The sequence below is a fragment of the Salvelinus fontinalis genome, chromosome 1 (genome assembly GCF_029448725.1).
Source record: "Salvelinus fontinalis isolate EN_2023a chromosome 1, ASM2944872v1, whole genome shotgun sequence".
NCBI classification, from domain to species: domain Eukaryota; kingdom Metazoa; phylum Chordata; class Actinopteri; order Salmoniformes; family Salmonidae; genus Salvelinus; species Salvelinus fontinalis.
In genome coordinates, this window is record NC_074665.1 from 50,062,520 (window position 1) to 50,082,723 (window position 20,204).

Genomic DNA, 20,204 nt, shown 5'->3' on the forward strand with positions numbered 1-20,204 from the left:
CTGCTCCCTTTGTTTGTCGTCTCTATTTCTCATAACAGTAGTAAGTGCCAGAAGGTCAAGCGTACAAAATAAGACCAGCTTTACAAGACAGGAAACACGCACCTCAGAAACAAGACAGGTGTACCTCTGTTTTCACACCTGGTCCCTTTCAGATGATTTTTGTGAACTCAGTACGGTTCTCTTCATTTCTTGTGCAGTGTGAACACTAAGGAACTCACACCCCTCGAGAGGTAGTCTGAGTTCGGGTTCGCTTCAATTCCGCTGCCCGGTTCCCTTTTTTAGGGCAATGTGAACACAAAGCTCCCCAGGTTCACTTGTCATTATTTCCTGCACCACACATTAGATTACTGACACACAGTTTCCTCTGCCATAACCCTTCACATTGGCGCCACAAAAGAAAGAAGATGATGATGTGTAGGGGCATATTCATTATGCCGATTCTGTTGCAAAACATTTCTTTAAAGGAAGCAGATGGAACGAAACGGGGGAGGAACCGACCTGAATTTGTCCAAAAGAAACTCTCGTTTTAGTTGACTGTTTGGCTAATGATTACACACCAGGTTTGTGTTAAAACCTTGTGGTGTTTTTGGATATTGATTGGCGATTGTCAAAGATGCACAGAGTTTTTAATAACATTCTTTGTTTGCAATATGTGACCAATAGGCTAAGAGAGCTTCTTCATAAGCTGTTTATTTGATTATGGAGTTTGATTAGTGTGAGAAGACAACATAAACTCAGCAAAAAAAGAAACATCCCTTTTTCAGGACCCTGTCTTTCAAAGATAATTCGTAAAAATCTAAATAACTTCACAGGTCTTCATTGTAAAGGGTTTAAACACTGTTTCCCATGCTTGTTCAATGGCCCATAAACAATTATTGAACATGCACCTGTGGAACAGTCGTTAAGACACTAACAGCTTACAGACGGTAGGCAATTAAGGTCCCAGTTATGAAAACTTAGGACACTAAAGAGGCCTTTCTACTGACTCTGAACAACACCAAAAGAAAGATGCCCAGGCTCCCTGCTCATCTGTGTCAATGTACCTTAGGCGTGCGGCAAGGTGGCATGAGGACTGCAGATGTGGCTAGGGCAATAGATTGCAATGTCCATACTGTGAGACGCCTAAAACAGCGCTACAGGGAGACAGGATGGACATCTGATTGTCCTCCCAGTGGCAGACCATGTGTTAAAACACCTGCACAGGATTGGTACATCCGAACATCACACCTTCAGGGCAGGTACAGGACGGCAACAACAACTGCCCGAGTTACACCAGGAACGCACAAACGCATAATTCAAGAATATTGTCAAAAGAATGAGCGTTACACTGAGGTCTGTACTCTTGAGCGGGATCAATTTGGAGGAGGGTCCGTCATGGTCTGGGGAGGTGTGTCACAGCATCATCGGACTGAGCTTGTTGTCATTGCAGGCATTCTTAACGCTATGTGTTACAGGGAAGACATCCTCCTCCCTCGTGTGGTATCCTTCCTGCAGGCTCATTCTGACATGACCCTCCAGCATGACAATGCCACCAGGCATACTGCTCGTTCTGTACGTGATTTCCTGCAAGACAGGAATGTCAGTGTTCTGCCATGGCCAGCGAAAAGCCCAGATCTCAATCCCATTGAGCACGTCTGGGACCTGTTGGATCGGAGGGTGATGACTAGGGCCATTCCCCCCAGAAATGTCAGGGAACTTGCAGGTGCCTTGGTGGAAGAGTGGGGTAACATCTCACAGCAAGAACTGGCAAATCTGGTGCAGCCCATGAGGAGGAGATGCACCGCAGTACTTAATGCAGCTGGTGGCCACACCAGATACTGACTGTTACTTTTGATTTTGCCCCCCCCCCCCCTTTGTTCAGGGACACATTATTCAATTTATGTTAGTGGAACTTGTTCAGTTTATGTCTCAGTTGTTGATATTTACACATGTTAAGTGAGCTGAAAATAAACGCAGTTGACAGTGAGATGACGTTTCTTTTTTTGCTGAGTTTATTTGATGAAAATCATAACAAAAGGTACAAAATCTATTCTAGCTCTTAAAGGGACAGTAGCCTACATTTTGTGTACAATTGTGACTCGTTTCAGGAAACTAGGCGTATGTCTTGGGTCACTACTTCACAGGAGAGCCATTTGAAAATATTTTTGGGGCATAAATGCCTTCTGGAACATGTGAAATTTCATGTGCCTAAATAACAAACATGTACGCCATCTGTAAATACAAATAAAATAGTTAAATTACGAGCCTAGTTGGTTTAGCCACAGACAAAATACCTTCTCGCTAGCCATGATTGGCTGAGATAATGAGTCTCCTGGACATGCCGAGAGATGAGTTTAGATTGGTCATATAGAATAGAATAAAACTTTACCCTACATCCAAGATGGACATTCTTCTTTGGCATCACCTTCTATTAAAATGATCACATACACATGTAAACCAGTCAGTCCATCATGTTGCATACACAATAATTTTTTCAAATAATAATCGACATTCCACTGTCTATTTGAGCTGGTCAATATGTGTTGGTAATCCTGTCTATGCAGATGGTTTTATATATATTGCATAGTAGAACTGCATAAGTGTTGACCTCCACTTTCTGAAGGACCAAGTTTTTAAATCAATGGAATTAGGGTATGATAGCTAAGGGTACGGAGAAAACACCTCTTTCCAGATCTTCAAACTAAGGGCAACCACGGCATCCATGACAGGGAGGAGCGGCCATCCATGATGTACACTACCATTCAAAAGTTTGGGGAAAATTAGAAATGTCCTTGTTTTTGAAAGAAAAACAAAAATGTTGTCCATTAAAATAACATAAAATTTATCATAAATACAGTGAAGACATTGTTAATGTTGTAAATGACTATTGTAGCTGGAAACAATTTTTTTATGGAACATCTACATAGACTTACAGAGGCCCTGTCACACCCTGATCTGTTTCACCTGTCCCTGAGCTTGTCTCCACCCCCTCCAGGTGTCACCCATCTTCCTCATTATCCCCTGGGTATTTATACCTGTGTTGTCTGTCTGTCTGTGACAGTTTGTATTGTTTTGTAAAGTCAACCTATGTGTCACTCCGTGCTCCTGCTTTTTCCTTTTCTCTGTTTTTTGCTAGTCCTCCCGGTTTTGACCCTTGCTTGCCTTGACTCTGAACCCGCCTGCCTGACCATACTGCCTGCCCTGACCTCGAGCCTGCCTGCCACTCTGTTCCTCCTGAACTCTGACCTTGTTATGATCGCTTGCCTGCCCCTTGGATTATAATAAATATCAGAGACTTGAACCATCTGCCTCCCGTGTCTGCATCTGGGTCTCGCCCTGTGCCCTTATAAGCCCATCAGCAACCATCACTCCTGTGATCCAATGGCATTGTAACGGCATTCCTCCTCCTCTTCATCTTCGGAAGAGGAGGAGTATTGAGGGAACCAAGGCGCAGCGTAGTGAAATGACATATTTTATTAACGAAAACACGAACTTGATTAAACTAACAAAAACAACAAACGGTGTAGACAGACCTAGACGACGTACTTACATAAAACAAGAAAACGCACGAATAGGAAACATAGGCTACACAAACCAAACAAACCGTAAACAGTCCCGCGTGGTGTACAGACACAGACACGGAAGACACTCACCCACAACGAACATTGTGAAAACGCCTACCTAAATATGACTCTTAATTAGAGGAACGCCAAACACCTGCCTCTAATTAAGAGCCATACCAGGCAACCCAATAAACCAACACAGAAACAGAAAACATAGAATGCCCACCCAACCTCACGTCCTGACCAACTAACACACATAACAACTAACAGAAATAGGTCAGGAACGTGACATAACCCCCCCCATAAGGTGCGAACTCCGGACGCACCAGCACAAAGTCTAGGGGAGGGTCTGGGTGGGCATCTGACCACGGTGGTGGCTCAGGCTCCGGGCGAGGTCCCCACCCCACCATAATCAATCCTAGCCTCCATCTCCCCCTAAGAATGTCCACCCTCATTTTACCCCCACAAAATCCTCTTAGTAACATCAATGACAGGGACAGCACCGGGACAGAGAGATAGATCAAGACAGAGGGATAGATCAGAATATAGAGGTAGATCAGGATAGAGAGGGAGATCAGGATAGAGGGGCAACTCCGGACTGAAAGGCAGCTCCGGACAGAGAGACAGCTCTGGACTGAGGGGCAGTTCTGGGTATATAGCCGTTTCTGGCTGAAGGGCAGCTCATGGCTGACTGACGAATCTGGACACTCATGGCAGGCTGACGGCTCTCGACGCTCATGGCTGGCTGATGGCTCTCGACGCTCATGGCTGGCTGACGGCTCTGGACGCTCATGGCTCGCTGACGGCTCTCGACGCTCATGGCTGGCTGACGGCTCTCGAGGCTCATGGCTGGCTGACGGCTCTCGACGCTCATGGCAGGCTGACGGCTCTCGACGCTCATGGCAGGCTGACGGCTCTCGACGCTCATGGCTCGCTGGCGGCTCTGGCAGATCCTGTCTGGCTGGCGGCTCTGGTAGATCCTGTCTGGTTGGCGGCTCTGGCAGATCCTGTCTGGTTGGCGGCTCTGGCAGATCCTGTCTGGTTGGCGGCTCTGGCAGATCCTGTCTGACGGACGGCTCTAGCGGCTCCTGTCTGGCGGGCGGCTCTAGCGGCTCCTGTCTGGCGGACGGCTCTGTAGGCTCATAGCAGACGGGCGGCTTTGCAGGCTCATGGCAGACGGGCGGCTTTGCAGGCTCATTGCAGACGGATGGCTCAGACGGCGCTGGGGAGACGGATGGCTCAGATGGCGCTGTGGAGACGGATGGCTCAGATGGCGCTGGGGAGACGGATGGCTCAGATGGCGCTGGGGAGACGGATGGCTCTGGCCGGATAAGGCGCACTGTAGACCTGGTGCGTGGTGCCGGAACTGGAGGCACCGGGCTAAGGACACGCACCTTCATACTAGTGCGGGGAGCAGGGACAGGGCACACTGGACTCTCAAAGCCCACTCTATACCTAGTGCGTGGTACCGGCACTGGTGGCACCGGGCTGAGGGCAAGCACATCAGGATTAGTAGGGGGAGAAGAAACAGTGTGTACAGGGCTCTGGAGACGCACAGGAGGCTTAGTGCGTGGTGCCGGAACTGGAGGCACCGAACTGGATACACGCACTACAGGGAGAGTGCGTGGAGGAGGAACAGGGCTCAGGAGACGCACTGGTAGCCTAGTGCGTAGTGTAGGCACTGTAGGTACTAGGCTGGGGTGGGGAGGTGGCGCCAGAAATACCGGACCGTGCAGGCGTACTGGCTCTCTTGAGCATTGAGCCTGCCCAACCTTACCTGGTTGAATGCTCCCGGTCGCCCGACCAGTGCGGGGAGGTGGAATAACCCGCACCGGGCTATGTAGGCGAACCGGGGAAACAATGCGTAAGGCAGGTGCCATGTATGCCGGCCCGAGGAGACGCACTGGAGACCAGACGCGTTGAGCCGGCCTCATGACACCTGGCTCAATGCCCAATCTAGCCCTACCAGTGCGGGGAGGTGGAATAACCCGCACTGGGCTATGCACTCGTACAGGAGACACCGTGCGCTCTACTGCGTAACACGGCGCCTGCCCGTACTCCCGCTCTCCACGGTAAGCCTGGAAAGTGGGCGCAGGTCTCCTACCTGCCCTTGGCCCACTACCTCTTAGCCACCCCCCAAGAAATTTTTGAGTGTTACTCACGGGCTTTTTGGGCTTCCGTGCAAGACGCGTCCCCTCATAACTCCGGTTCCTCTCTCTCTTTTCCTCCGCTCTCCGAACTGCCTCCAGCTGTTCCCATGGACGGTGATTCACTTTAGCCCATGGTCCTTCTCCGTTAAATACTTGCTCCCAACTCCACAAGTCCTGTATACTCTCCCGTTGCTCGAAATTCCGCTGCTTGGTTCTGGATTGGTGGGTGATTCTGTAACGGCATTCCTCCTCCTCTTCATCTTCGGAAGAGGAGGAGTATTGAGGGAACCAAGGCGCAGCGTAGTGAAATGACATATTTTATTAACGAAAACACGAACTTGATTAAACTAACAAAAACAACAAACGGTGTAGACAGACCTAGACGACGTACTTACATAAAACAAGAAAACGCACGAATAGGAAACATAGGCTACACAAACCAAACAAACCGTAAACAGTCCCGCGTGGTGTACAGACACAGACACGGAAGACACTCACCCACAACGAACATTGTGAAAACGCCTACCTAAATATGACTCTTAATTAGAGGAACGCCAAACACCTGCCTCTAATTAAGAGCCATACCAGGCAACCCAATAAACCAACACAGAAACAGAAAACATAGAATGCCCACCCAACCTCACGTCCTGACCAACTAACACACATAACAACTAACAGAAATAGGTCAGGAACGTGACAGGCATGTTGTGTTAGCTAATCCAAGTTTATCATTTTAAAAGGCTAATTGATCATTAGAAAAGTCTTTTGAAATTATGTTAGCACACCTGAAAACGGTTGTTCTGATTAAAGAAACAATACAACTGGCCTTCTATAGACTAGCTGAGTATCTGGAGCATCAGCATTTGTGGGTTCGATTACAGGCTCAAAATCGTTAGAAAGAAAGAACTTTGTCCTGAAACTCGTCAGTCTATTCTTGTTCTGAGAAATGAAGGCTATTCCGTGCTAGAAATTTGCAAGAAACTGAAGATCTTGTACAACGCTGTGTACTACTCCCTTCACAGAACAGCGCAACCTGGCTCTAACCAGAATAGAAAGAGGAGTGGGAGGCTCCAGTGGACAAGTATATTAGAGTGTCTAGTTTGAGAAACAGACGCCTCACAAGTCCTCAACTGGTAGGTTCATTAAATAGTATTCGCAAAACACCAGTCTCAACGTCAACAATGAAAAGGCGACTCCGGGATGCAGGCCTTCTAGGCAGAGTTGCAAAGACTGGGGGAAAAAAAGAAAATATTTAGATTGGCAAAAGAACATAGACATTGGACAGAGGAAGATGGGAAGAAAGTGTTACGGACAGACCAATCTAAGTTTGAGGTGTTTGGATCACAAAGAAGAACATCTGTGAGATGCAGAAAAAATGAAAGGTGCTGGTGGAATGCTTGACGCCATCTGTCAAGCATGGTGGAGGCAATGTGATGGTCTGGTTGTGTGTTGGTGGTGGTCTATAATGGAGTGGCCAGGACAGTCACCAGATTTCAACCCTATTGAGCTGTTGTGGGAGCAACTTGACCATATAAGAAGTAAGAAAATATAAGAAGTGCCCATCAAGCCATTCCAACTTGTGGGAGGTGCTTCAGAAAGCATGGGGTGAAATCTCTTCAGATTACCTTAACAAATTGACAACTACAATTCCAAAGGTCTGCAAGGCTGTAATGGCTGCAAATGGAGGATTCTTTGTTTGAAGGACGCAATTATTAATTCAATTAAAAAACATGTTTTATATGTCAACTTCTTGACTATATTTCCTATTTATTTGGAACTAATTTCATGTATGTTTTCATGGAAAACAAGTACATTTCTAAGTGACCCCAAACTTTTGAACGGTAGTGTAGCTAGCAAGCTACATTTTTAGATATTACACATTTCTAATTTTGACAGAAAGATGTATTCATTTCAAGTTAAAGTGTACTGTTAGCTAGCCAGCAAACGTTAGCTGGCTGTCTCGCTAGCTAACATTATGTGTATGATCTGTGTAGTAATATTATTCGTATCTCAGAGCCATTTGCTTTGCCAGTTATAACCTAATGTTAGCTAGCTGACATTGAAACTGGTTGGTTAGCTTCCTGCAGATTCATGCAAAGTAGTGACGTTATGAGTTGGGATTATTGTTCATTGTTTACCTAAATAGCTAACTACATGTTTTAACAAAAGACTCCAATATGCAAGTAACCATTTCAATAGAATGTCACTCCAACAACTGTTGATAGACGTAGCTAGTAAATTCGCTCTGGTATCTACTCCGATTTCAGAGCACTCTGGCCTGAGTGTGCTAGAGTGCAGAATAACTGACGAATTTATAGACGCTCAACACCTGTTGGATATGGCCGGTGTCAGTAAATGTTGGCAAAAAAAGTGTAAATTGTTGCCAACAACACAGTTGCAGTCACCAACGCTCTGGATAACATAAAAACAGCCTAACTAGCTCTTTTAGTGTGAGTAAAATGGTCAGTGAGCTGTTTTCTCATTTGTGTCTGGAAGTAGCTAGCAAGCTAGCCAACGTTAGCCAGTTGTATTGGTTGATTGACTGCTGTTGTTAGGACAGAATGCTCGGATCAACCCTTAAAGAGATGGGTGAGGCTCAAGCTTAAGAGGGCGTGAAAAATTCTGAATAGGTGTAGACAAAGAAGAGCTCTCCAGTAGGTACCAAAACATCCAAAGGTGAGGTTACAAGTTTATCAACTTTCAAAGCAGAATTATTTTTCCATTGTTTTCCATTCTTATTGGCAGGTGGGACGGTAACGTCCCCACATTCGGCCAACATCCGGTGAAATTGCAGGCCGCGAAATTCAAGCTACAGTGTTATAACTATTTAACTTTCATAAAATCACAAATGTAATACATCAAAATAAAGCTTAACTTCTTGTTAATCCAGCCGCTGTGTCAGATTTCAAAAAGGCTTTACGGCGAAAGCAAACCATGCGATTACCTGAGGACAGTGCCCCGCATACAAACACATGAAAAACATATTTCAACCAGGCAGGTGCGCCCCCAAAGTCAGAAATAGCGATATAAAAAATGCCTTACCTTTGATGATCTTCTTCTGTTGGCACTCCAAAAGGTCCCAGTTACATCACAAATGGTACTTTCGTTCGATAATGTCCTTCTTTATATCCATAAAAACTCAGTTTAGCTGGCGCGCTTTAGTCAATAATCCACCCAGTTTCCCTCCATCAAAATGCATACTCAATGAATCCCAAACGTTACTAATAAACTTTTCCAAACAAGTCAAACAACGTTTATAATCAAACCTTAGGTACCCTAATACGTAACTATATGATACAATTTAAAATGGAGAATCGTTATTGTCTTTACCGGAGAAAAATACCAAAGAACGCGCTCTCTTCCATACGCTTGGAAACACTACAGCCAAAATGGGAGCCACCTAGAGAAACTACAATTTCTGGCTCATTTTTCCCAAAACCAGCCTGAAACTCTTTCTAAAGACTGTTGACATCTAGTGGAAGCCCTAGGAACTGCAATCTGGGAGGACTTGGCTTTATAATAAAAGTGATAGTCATTGAAAATAGTGGTAGGCTGACATTTTTTTTTGGGGGGGGGGGGGGGGGGGGGGGGGTTTGTCCTCAGGGTTTTGCATGCCATATCAGTTATGTTATTCTCACAGTCATTATTTTAATAGTTTTAGAAACTTTAGAGTGTTTTCTAACCAAATATACCAATTATATGCATATTCAAGCTTCTGGGCCAACAGGTAACAGGTAGTTTACTTTGGGCACGCTTTTCATCCGGATGTCAAAATACTGCCCCCTACCCACGAGAGGTTAAAATGTAAGCGATATATCTAGTTACACATTCTGATAACACATTCTGATCAAATGTTTTGTACTGTACTTTGTAAAAACCCAGAGTGTATTGACTGAATGTTGGGAAAATATTTTGGTTCCTTTCATAGAGGACTCGGACCACAAAATTGGTGAAATAAACTGCCAAAATAATTGAGTCCTCATTCAAAGGCAAAGGCATCGTAGTACAAAGAGAAATGTGTCCTTTAACTTTTTTTATCCTAGAGTTCACTTTAAAGAGGACTGAGAACTGATCACCATAATCCACAGAAGTGGAGACAATTTAGACCCCAATAACTACCGTGGGATTTGCGTCAACAGCAACCTTGGGGAAATTCTCTGCATTATCAGAGACTCTTAATTATCAGCAGACTCTTACATTTCCTCATTGAAAACAATGTCTGAGCCAATGTCAAATTAGATTTTTACCAAATTATGGTACGACAGACCGCGTATTCACCGTGCACACCTTAATTGACAAAAGAAACAAACCAAATCAAAGGCAAAGTCAAAATACGTACCTCGGCCTAAACATCAGCGCCACAGGTATCTTCCACAAAGCTGTGAACGATCTGAGAGATAAGGCAAGAAGGGCCTTCTACACCATCAAAAAAAAACATAAAATCTGACTTAACAATTAGGATCTGGCTAATAATTCTTGAATCAGTTATAGAACCCATTGCCCTTTATGGTTGTGAGGTCTGTGGTCACAAAATGGGACAAACACCAAATTGAGACTGTGCATTCAGAATTCTGCAAAAAATATCCTCTGTGTTCAACATAAAACACCAATTAATGCATGTATAGCAGAATTAAGCCGATACCCGCTAAATTCTAAAACCACCTAAAAGGAAGCAATTCCCAAACCTTCCATAACAAAGCCATCACCTACAGAGAGATTAACTTCGAGAAGAGTCCCTTACGCAAGCTGGTCCTGGGGTTCTATTCACAGACACAAACACAAACAGAGCTCCAGGAGAGCAACATATTTAGACATAACCAATAGATAGCCCTAACAGATAGTACACAGTGGCAGAATACCGGACCACTGTGACTGACCCAAAATTAAGGAAAGCTTTGACTATGTACAGACTCTGTAGGCATAGCCTTTCTATTGAGGGGCTGCCGTGGGCAGACCTGGCTCTCAAGAGAAGACAGGCTATGTGCACACTGCCCACAAAATGAGGTGGACACTGAGCTGCACTTGCTAACCTCCTGCCAAATGTATGACCATATTATAGACATATTTCCCTCAGATTACACAGACCCACAAAGAATTCCAAAACAAATCCAATTTTGATAAACCCCCATATCTATTGGGTGAAATAACACAGTGCGCCATCACAGCAGCAAGATGTGTGACCTGTTGCCACAAGAAAAGGGCAACCAGTGAAGAACAAACACCATTGTAAATATAGCCCATATTTATGGTTATTTATTTTGCCTTTTGTACTTTAACTATTTGTACACCGTTACAACCCTGTATATAATATGACATTTGATATGTCTCTATTCCTTTGGAACTTTGGTGAGTGTGATGTTTCCTGTTAATTTTTGATTATTTTACTTTTGTTTATTTTCTACATCCCTTTCTTGGCAATGTAAGCCTTTTGAATTGAATTGAGAGAGAGAGGGAGAGAGAGAGAGAGGGAGAGAGAGAGGCAGAGAGAGACAGAGAGAGAGGCAGAGAGAGACAGAGAGAGAAAGAGAGAGAGAGTGGCAGAGGCAGAGAGGCAGAGAGAGAGATAGCGAATAACAAGAGGTGTAGACTGTGTCCGCTAGGAATAGAGTAGCGCTCACCAAAAAACAAGGCCTTTTGTTTTTCTTTATCATTCTTTTTAATTCCTTTTGTTAGAGGAACTCCATGCACAGGACTTCAGAGGATGCTGGGATGAGCACATAAAGGAGCTTCAACAGATTGTGGCCCAATGGACACACTCAGAGTGGGCAATAATTTGTTTGTTGAAATGGAGAAAAGCAGCAAAAAAGCAGGAAATGAAAGCTCTATCTTTTGTTTGCCTTATTTTCTTTTCATGTATTTTCCCACTCTTCCTCTTCTTCTTCTTCCAGAAGTTTCCAAATGTCAAAGGAGCAGGAGTCACTCTGGCACCTTGTTTCTTGTAAAGTTCTTGTTTGCGGGTTCCATCTCTCTTTGACTCTCCTGAAGAGCTCCTTGAGTACATTCACATGGCTCTGGGTGAAAATCAATGCACATACTGTATGTGTCTTCTTCAGCTGCTTTGTACAGGAGTAATGAAGGTTAGGAGAGAGAGAGAGATGCTCATACCTGCTGATTGCACACAAAATATGAATCAGTACCAAGGCAAGGCTTGCATCTGTTTACTGCTATAATGGTTTAATAATTAAAAGTGATGCTCTCAGACTTTTACCCCCCAGGTGCCTTTCGGACAATGATGGATCTGTGAGGCCCACTAATTGCTTAAAGCGTTAGAGCAGGAATTAAACATTACGACCGACCGGAGCTCCATACATGAAGGTATATAAAAGACACATGCACATTTGTGGCCTGCTGGAGGTCATTTTGCAGGGCTCTGGCAGTGCACCTCCTTGCACAAAGGCGGAGGTAGCGGTCCTGCTGCTGGGTTGTTGCCCTCCTACGGCCTACTCCACGTCTCCTGATGTACTGGCCTGTCTCCTGGTAGCGCCTGCATGCTCTGGACACTACGCTGACAGACACAGCAAACCTTTTTGCCACAGTTCGCATTGATGTGCCATCCTGGATGAACTGCACTACCTGAGCCACTTGTGTGGGTTGTAGACTCCGTCTCATGCTACCACTAGAGTCAGAGCACCGCCAGCATTCAAAAGTGACCAAAACATCAGCCAGGAAGCATAGGAACTGAGAAGTGGTCTGTGGTCACCACCTGCAGAATCACTCCTGTTTTGGGGGGTGTCTTGCTAATTGCCTATAATTTCCACCTTTTGTCTATTCCATTTGCACAACAGCATGTGAAATGTATTGTCAATCAGTGTTGCTTCCTAAGTGGACAGTCTGATTTCACAGAAGTGTGATTGACTTGGAGTTACATTGTGTTGTTTAAGTGTTCCCTTTATTTTTTTGAGCAGTGTATTATTGCCCTGCTTTTCTTTGACGGTAAGTTGGCAGTGGTAACCAACCTTTTCTGAGTCAACATCACTTTTTTTTTTTAAGCATGACTTAAAAAATGTAAGCCTTTGCAACATTAGCCTAATTAAAACAGTTATACAAGAATATGTTTTGTGTAGTACAATAGAATACCTAATGCATTATTACCGCATTTTGGCTAAATGCTTGGCGTGCCAATATTGTTCTTCTCAGACCATATTATATTTCAACAAAAAAAAAACGAAAGTTGAAGCTTGCCATTTGGAGAACAGCAAAAACAAGCAAAAATGGCCACAGTCCATATCAACTCGGCTGCTGTAGGTTAATTCATCTCAGTGGATTTACAAACACACAGCCTATTAGCTATTATGGTAATGTTATTCCCCTGAAAGGGGGGAAATCTGAAAAAGTTCCACACTGACACGTAGCATCAGCGACGTAATGAAAACGTCTGACATTTTCAGAACTGTATTGTTTGCATTTTGGTTGTATTTTAATTTCGGCCTACAGGGAATATAGAGTATGTGGAGGTGTTCATACTGAAACAAATCCTAGTTTTATTAAGTTCTTAACATATTTGATAAGTTTAGTGCATATTTTCTCAGAGGACCCCACATAGGGCCCAGACTCCAAGTTTGGGAACCACTGTACTGACCTCTCTCTCTGCTTGCTTCTTCTCTCTCTGTCTCCTCTGCTCCCTCCTGGCTCCAGCGCTCCACGTCCTTTCCAACCGCTCCGTTAAAAAAAACGTTCCCAGATATAAAAAAAAAAACAGATGTTCCAAATTTGCTCCATTCATTGAGATCACCATTTAACCAACACACATCTATTTTTGTGACTACCTGGACCTACCATTTGGTTTTGAAGTATTGAAACCAAACTATGGGATTTGAATGCAAAACATTTTAGAACTTTAAAAGGTGACTGTATGAAGTATTCATCATTTCAAATAGGCTACATGTCGTTTTAAACTGCATATAAACATTCTAAATAGGTCAGGAGCCAGACAGGGAGACTAAGAAGGAACGCAAATGAATTATCTAGGCTATATTGTTAGCATATTATTTCAATTATTTCAAGGCTATAGCCTACAAAGAAATACATTGTGAAGTATTTGCTCGTGCACACTTGGCTGGCAGGAACATTAACCTCTCAGCTTTTAAACAGCATTTTGTTTTATTAAATCATTATAGTCTATAAATTGCTCATATAGGCTGTGACTTAGAATTCAATTCAAATTTAACGAAACATGCCTTATTAGACTCAGTCTACAGTGTTTTTGAATTCACTTTCAGAAATGCAAGTTTGGCCAGAGTCTATGGCTTCAGGCTCATGCAATGGTGCCTGGAGAGCAGGCCAGCAAAAGAAAATACCCTCTCCGCGCTTGCAAAGCCACTGGGGATGCTAAACACCCTTTGGGCCACTCTTGCCAGGCTATGCAGGGATGCGGAGTTGTTGTTTTTTTCTCTACAGCTAGGCCTAAAGGTTTTTGGCAAAATAACGGAAAGCTCCTTGAAAGGCTTATTGAGCCAAATGATAGCCTATTGTATAGACAATGGAACAAAACTTTTTTTGTTACATTTTGTGTTTAGAAATACTTTGCTTGATTGACACACTTAGCTATTGAATGATGCAGTAAGAAGCTAAAGCTAAAGTTAAAACGGAGCTTACCTCAGCAGGAGTAAGAAATACACTACGAAGTTATCATAATACATTTGCAGACAGTGATGTGGCACTTAGTGGTGAGCAGAGTATGTGAGCAGAATGGGGGTGGAGCTGGAGAGAAGCAAGGAGCGGAATGTGCCCAACATGACTGGAGGCCGTGAGCTAGTTTCCCAAAGGCTGGAGCGTCAGCCTTCTAGCCCACTCCAATTTCGCTCCAGTACTGCGCCAATAGAGCTCACTTCACTTCACCAGCTCAGGTTATGCCTGGCCCAGCATGCCTTTGTAGGCTTCTTGTGTGCTGCTATAGCCCCTTGTTTTAGCTACTGTCATGGAGTTCGCTAAATATTTTCATAAAGAAACTGATAAAACATACAGGTGCAAAATCAAGATGACTTACAAAGATGAGGAGGACCAAGAGAGGGAATAAGGTGATGTAGTGTCCACAAATAAAGTGTATTGTGTAATCTGTGTAATCATTGTGTAATCTGAAAATTAGCATAACCCGAAAGCATGATGGGTTCTATGAGCATGTGCTAACAGAAAGGAACGAGGTGGATAGCTAGCTATTACTGTAATAGAAAGTTATCTACTGGCAGCTAGCCACCTCACTGACTGGCATACTGTATCTATAAGGGACTATTTACCAGTCTTACACTCATTCACCCTCATTCGGGTTTTTTGTTTGTTTGGGGATGTCTGTAGACACGACAGGAGTCTCGGGACTGTCTTAAAATTGCTTTTTCTCCAGCATCTAGCAAACACACTGTCAGCAGAGTCTCAAGTTGTCTACTTGAGCTGACTGCGAGCTGTGGTATTTTGTTTCCTGTGTCAGACCCTCGGTCTGTGCCACGAGAGAGCGGAGTTAGCCATTTGAGAGAGTGGTGAATGAGCTGCTAAAAATGAAAATCAGCGAGGCAAATCTGGGGGACGCAAGCGAACATCACCTTTAATGTGTCCGGACTTCGCTGTCCTCATACATAGTTATGGCCATGCCACAGCTGAGCATACATTTTTATAATTTGAATAAACTAATGGTACCTGCATGTGATGGTCAGTCTCAGTGGAGGGAGAGAACAGCAGATGGTCCTCCGGTGAGATTGACCAGAGAGAGGGGACACTGTCTTCCACCTGATGGCGAAACTTTAGTCTTTCCTATGACCAGAGAAAGTGAAATATTGCTCAATATGAAAAAAATCGACACAATGAGCTGCTGATAGTAAAAAAGCAGGCCTATCGATACACTTGGCTACTCATTCATTGTAGCTGCAGTGTCAGTGGAAGTAGGGAGAAGGGCATTTTATGTTTTGTCAAAGTCTTGAATACAAACAGTTTTGACAGTGCTGAATAAAAACGTAATCATGAACTCACTCATGAAAACAGTCGCTTTATCCTGTGTTCTTTGATTCTCTCGCTGGTCATGGTTTTAAAAGTGATTAAATCTCACATAGTATCAAACTTTGCTGTGGGGTTGTGGAAGCTGTAGGCACAGTGATTTGAGCTATCCGATTGGCCAGCGCAGTAGGCACACTTGATTTAGCCATAGCTCTCCTGGTCCGCAGGGTAGGCGGAGTTTGTCCGTTACAAAATGGGAACAATTTGCCTACCCAGCATGCATTGCTTCTGAATCAACTGCACCTATTGACAACAGCGCAATACAAATATAAAAAATAGGAGGGCAAGCCTTTATCATTGGCTTTTCTACAGAAATGTTTGGTGATCGACTTAGGAATGTCTGAAGATCGACCACGATCGACTGGTTGGTGACCACTACTGTACTGGAAGTTCACTGACCTTGACTAGGGAATCACAGACATTCTATTGATTGGAACTCGATCTATTGTTTATACGTACATAGATTCCACGATTTGGTTTAATTGTATCTGGCTGAAATCTAAAACAATGAGTGTGAGGAAATGTGGCAATTGGTGGTTTGTTTACATTTTGAAGCTACATCTTCATGGGTAAACTTGATAAGATGTTTTGGTTGACAGTCCTGTCTCAACTTGCCTTCATTTAACATATACTAACCATGTGTATGTGACCAATAACATTTGATTTGATTTGATTATCTATAGGTCTTTGCTAGGTAAAGCCCCGCCTTATCTCCGCTCACTGGTCACCATAGCAGCACCCACCCGTATCACGCAATCCACAGGTATATTTCACTGGTCACCCCCAAAGCCAATTCCTCCTTTGGCCGCCTTTCCTTCCAGTTCTCTGCTGCCAATGACTGGAACGAACTGCCAAAATCACTGAAGCTGGAAACACTTATCTCCCTCACTAACTTTAAGCACCAGCTGTCAGAGCAGCTCACAGATCACTGCACCTTTACATAACCCATCTGTAAATAGCCCATCCAACTACCTCATCCCCATAATGTTATTTATTTATTTTGCTCCTTTGCACACCAGTATCTCTACTTGCACATTCATCTTCTACACATCTATCACTCCAGTGTTTAATTGCTATATTGTAATTATTTTGCCACTACGGCCTATTTATTGCCTTACCTCCCTTATCCTACCTCATTTGCACACACTGTATATAGACTTTGTTTTGTATTATTGACTGTATGTTTGTTTATTCCATGTGTAACTACATGTTGTTGTTTGTGATGCACTGCTTTGCTTTATCTTGGCCAGGTCACAGTTGTAAATGAGAACTTGTTCTCAACTAGCATACCTGGTTAAATAAAGGTGAAACCAAACAAATAAAACAACTGTATAATATAGAATGCTGTAATAAATGCTACAGTATTATCTGTAAAAAAAATAACTCTGTAGCAGATACTACAGTTTTTAATGTGCATATATCCTGCCCATTCCCCTCCCCCATATCCCAATTTCTGCCACCCATAAGTGAGAAACCTATATGCCAAGTATAGATAGTATATTGTGTTCTATCACACCCTGGCCTTAGTTATCTTTGTTTTCTTTATTATTTTTAGTTAGGTCAGGGTGTGACATGGGGGATGTATGTGTTTTGTATTTTCTAGGGTTTTTGAATGTTTATAGGGCAGGGTTCAGTCTAGGTGTTTGTATGTCTATGGTTGCCTAGATTAGTTCTCAATTAGAGACAACTGTCTATCGTTGTCTCTGATTGGGAGCCATATTTAAGCAGCCATAGTCATTAGGTAGTTTGTGGGTGATTGTCTATGTCTTTACGTTAGTTGCTTGTGTCTGCACTTTCGTTTTATAGCTTCACGGTCGGTTGTTGTTTTTGTATAGTTTGTCAGTGTTCGTTTCATGTTCGTCTTCGTTAAATAAAGAAGATGTATTGTTATCACGCTGCGCCTTGGTCCTCCTCTCTTCCACAATACAACAATCGTGACAGTGTTCCATGTTGGTTATTTTACATTTTACATTTACATTTTACATTTTACATTTTTAGTCATTTAGCAGACGCTCTTATCCAGAGCGACTTACAGTAGAGTGCATACATTTTATTACATTTTTACATACTGAGGCAAGGATATCCCTACCGGCCAAACCCTCCCTAACCCGGACGACGCTATGCCAATTGTGCGTCGCCCCACGGTTATAGAAAATAGCAGAAGCTCTGAACTGTCCATTCAAACCCCAGTCCTACCAACCTTCAGGTTATGGAGAATGTGCTCTTTTAGTATTTGTCCAGTAGGTTTCCTCAAGGAGAAAGCCTCCACTTCTATGTCAAACATAATAAAACAAAAACACTATAGTAAATACTACAATAATGTCTGCAGAACACGAGAGTAAACACTACAGTATATTACAGTCTGCAAAAACACTATAGTAATTACTACAGTATTCTACAGTCCTCAAACAACTCTACAGTAAATACTACAGTATACTACAATCTGCAAAAACAATACATTAATTACTATAGTATATTCCTCAGTTTTCTTTTACTACAGTATTTGCACTAGAGTTAACTGTATAATACAGTATACTACAGTGAATACTACAGAAAATTCTGTAAAAACACTACAGTGAATACTATAGTATTTATACCATAGTATACTATAGTATGTTTTCATGTGGGTGGCTGGGTTGGACTGGGGGTCATGTCAGAGGGAGATTATTGGTGATTTTAACATGTATAAAGCTGCAGTACTTCGAATTTAACTGCACCTTCAGGTACTTTAAACTGGGGAGGAATGGTGAAAACAGATGTGGAAACTGCTAGAGGAAATAGTTGCAGAGAGATCACCCGTAAATGGGACTGATGCTGTCAAATTTTACAGAGAAATAATAGGTGAGGAGAGAACGAATGAACAAATGGAGATAAGTTGTCTTATTATTCTTCCTTACTCTGCATTCGCTGTGTGTGTGTGTGTGTGTTTGTGTGTATGTGTGTGTTGATCTGTGCTTGCCTCTGTGTGCTAGTGTGCATGTGTTTGTGTGTGTGTGTGTGTCCTTCAGCCCCTCACTCGAAATGGCTGTGTGAGCACAAGGCTAGTGGGCCTTATCTACACTACATGGCCATAAGTATGTGGACACCTGCTTGTCGAACATCTCATTCAAAATTCATATGCATTAAGACAGAGTTGGTCCCCCTTTGCTGCTACAACAGCCTCTACTCTTCTGGGAAGGATTTCTTCTAGATCTTGGAACATTGCTGAGGGGACTTGCTTCTATTCAGCCACAAGAGCATTACTGAAGTTGGGCACTGATGTTCGGCCGATTAGGACTGGCTCGCAGTCTGCATTCCAATTAATCCCAAAGGTGTTCGATGGGGTTGAGGCTACGGCTCTGTGCAGGCCAGTCAAGTTCTTCCACACCGATCTCGATAAAACCATTTCGGTATGGACCCCGCTTTTTTGCACGGTGGCATTGTCATGCAGAAACAGGAAAGGGCCTTCCCCAAACTGTTTCCACAAAGTTGGAAGCAAAGAATAGTCTAGAATGTAATTGTATGCTATATCGTTAATATTTCCCTTCACTGGAACTAAGGGGCCTAGCCCAAACCATGAAAAACAGCCCCAGACCATTATTCCTCATCCACCAAACTTTACAGTTGGCACTATGCATTCGGTTAGGTAGTGTTCTACTGGCATCTGCTAAACCCAGATTTGTCTGTCAGAGTGCCAGTTGCAGTATAGTTTCTCATACCCTTAATTCAGAAAATGTATTTTTGGACTTTACTGAGTGGATAAACGTCTCTCGTCAACGTGAGCCCAAGCACTTATCGAGTGTTTCCCCAGATCAAGTATGAAGACATTGCACGAACAGGCCGTGCACAAACATTTCCCCCCAGCACAATTTCTGGCTGGCGCCCACATTGCCTTCATGTTTGTTTGTCTTACAAATTGGACTTTGGACATTTGTGCGTTCTTATCAAAGTAAGTGGTTTATTTTCTGTATATCGTGTTGTCGTTTTTGCTGTAGCACAACGATATATGGATCATAATATATTTACTGTTTTATTAACATGTTTTCAAGTTCTGGTGACAAATCATGCATTTTGAATCTTGCATAGATTGTAATGGACACATATGATGTGTGTAAAAGACTTGAAGGTTGTACTGAATATGATGAGCTAATGCTAAGCTATTTGCCGGCTATGTGTGGCGCCATGTTTGTTGACATCATACAATGCATTCTGGTTGTCACGTTAGAGTCTGACAGACCAATGATGTTACACCAAGGGAAAGTTCCCTCAACTGACTTATAGTGCTTTCAAGACAACTGTGAACTCGGAAAAATACTAGGTAAAATCATGATGTCAATGATCTTCATGTCGGAAAGTTGGAGCTCTAGAAAGAGGCCCGAGTTCCCGAGTTGGAATTCCGAATTGGATGACCGTTCCCAAAATTGTTTTCCCGAGTTCCCAGTTGTCTTCCACGAGGCATCAGATTGTAACTTTGGTACCTCAGGGTTGCCAGCTCAGACCTCCCTTTCCAGGGGGTTAATTTTTATTTAGCGTATAACCTTCTCTTGTGTTT

The 20,204-nt window shown here is 43.3% G+C and overlaps 1 non-coding gene across 1 annotated transcript; it reads left to right on the forward strand.

Moving 5' to 3' along the window:
• The first annotated feature begins 17,885 nt into the window (after positions 1–17,885).
• LOC129865599 (U7 small nuclear RNA) lies at positions 17,886–17,940 on the forward strand. The gene has a single exon (XR_008761400.1). It is a non-coding gene; the product is annotated as a U7 small nuclear RNA (small nuclear RNA).
• The last annotated feature ends 2,264 nt before the right edge of the window (positions 17,941–20,204 follow it).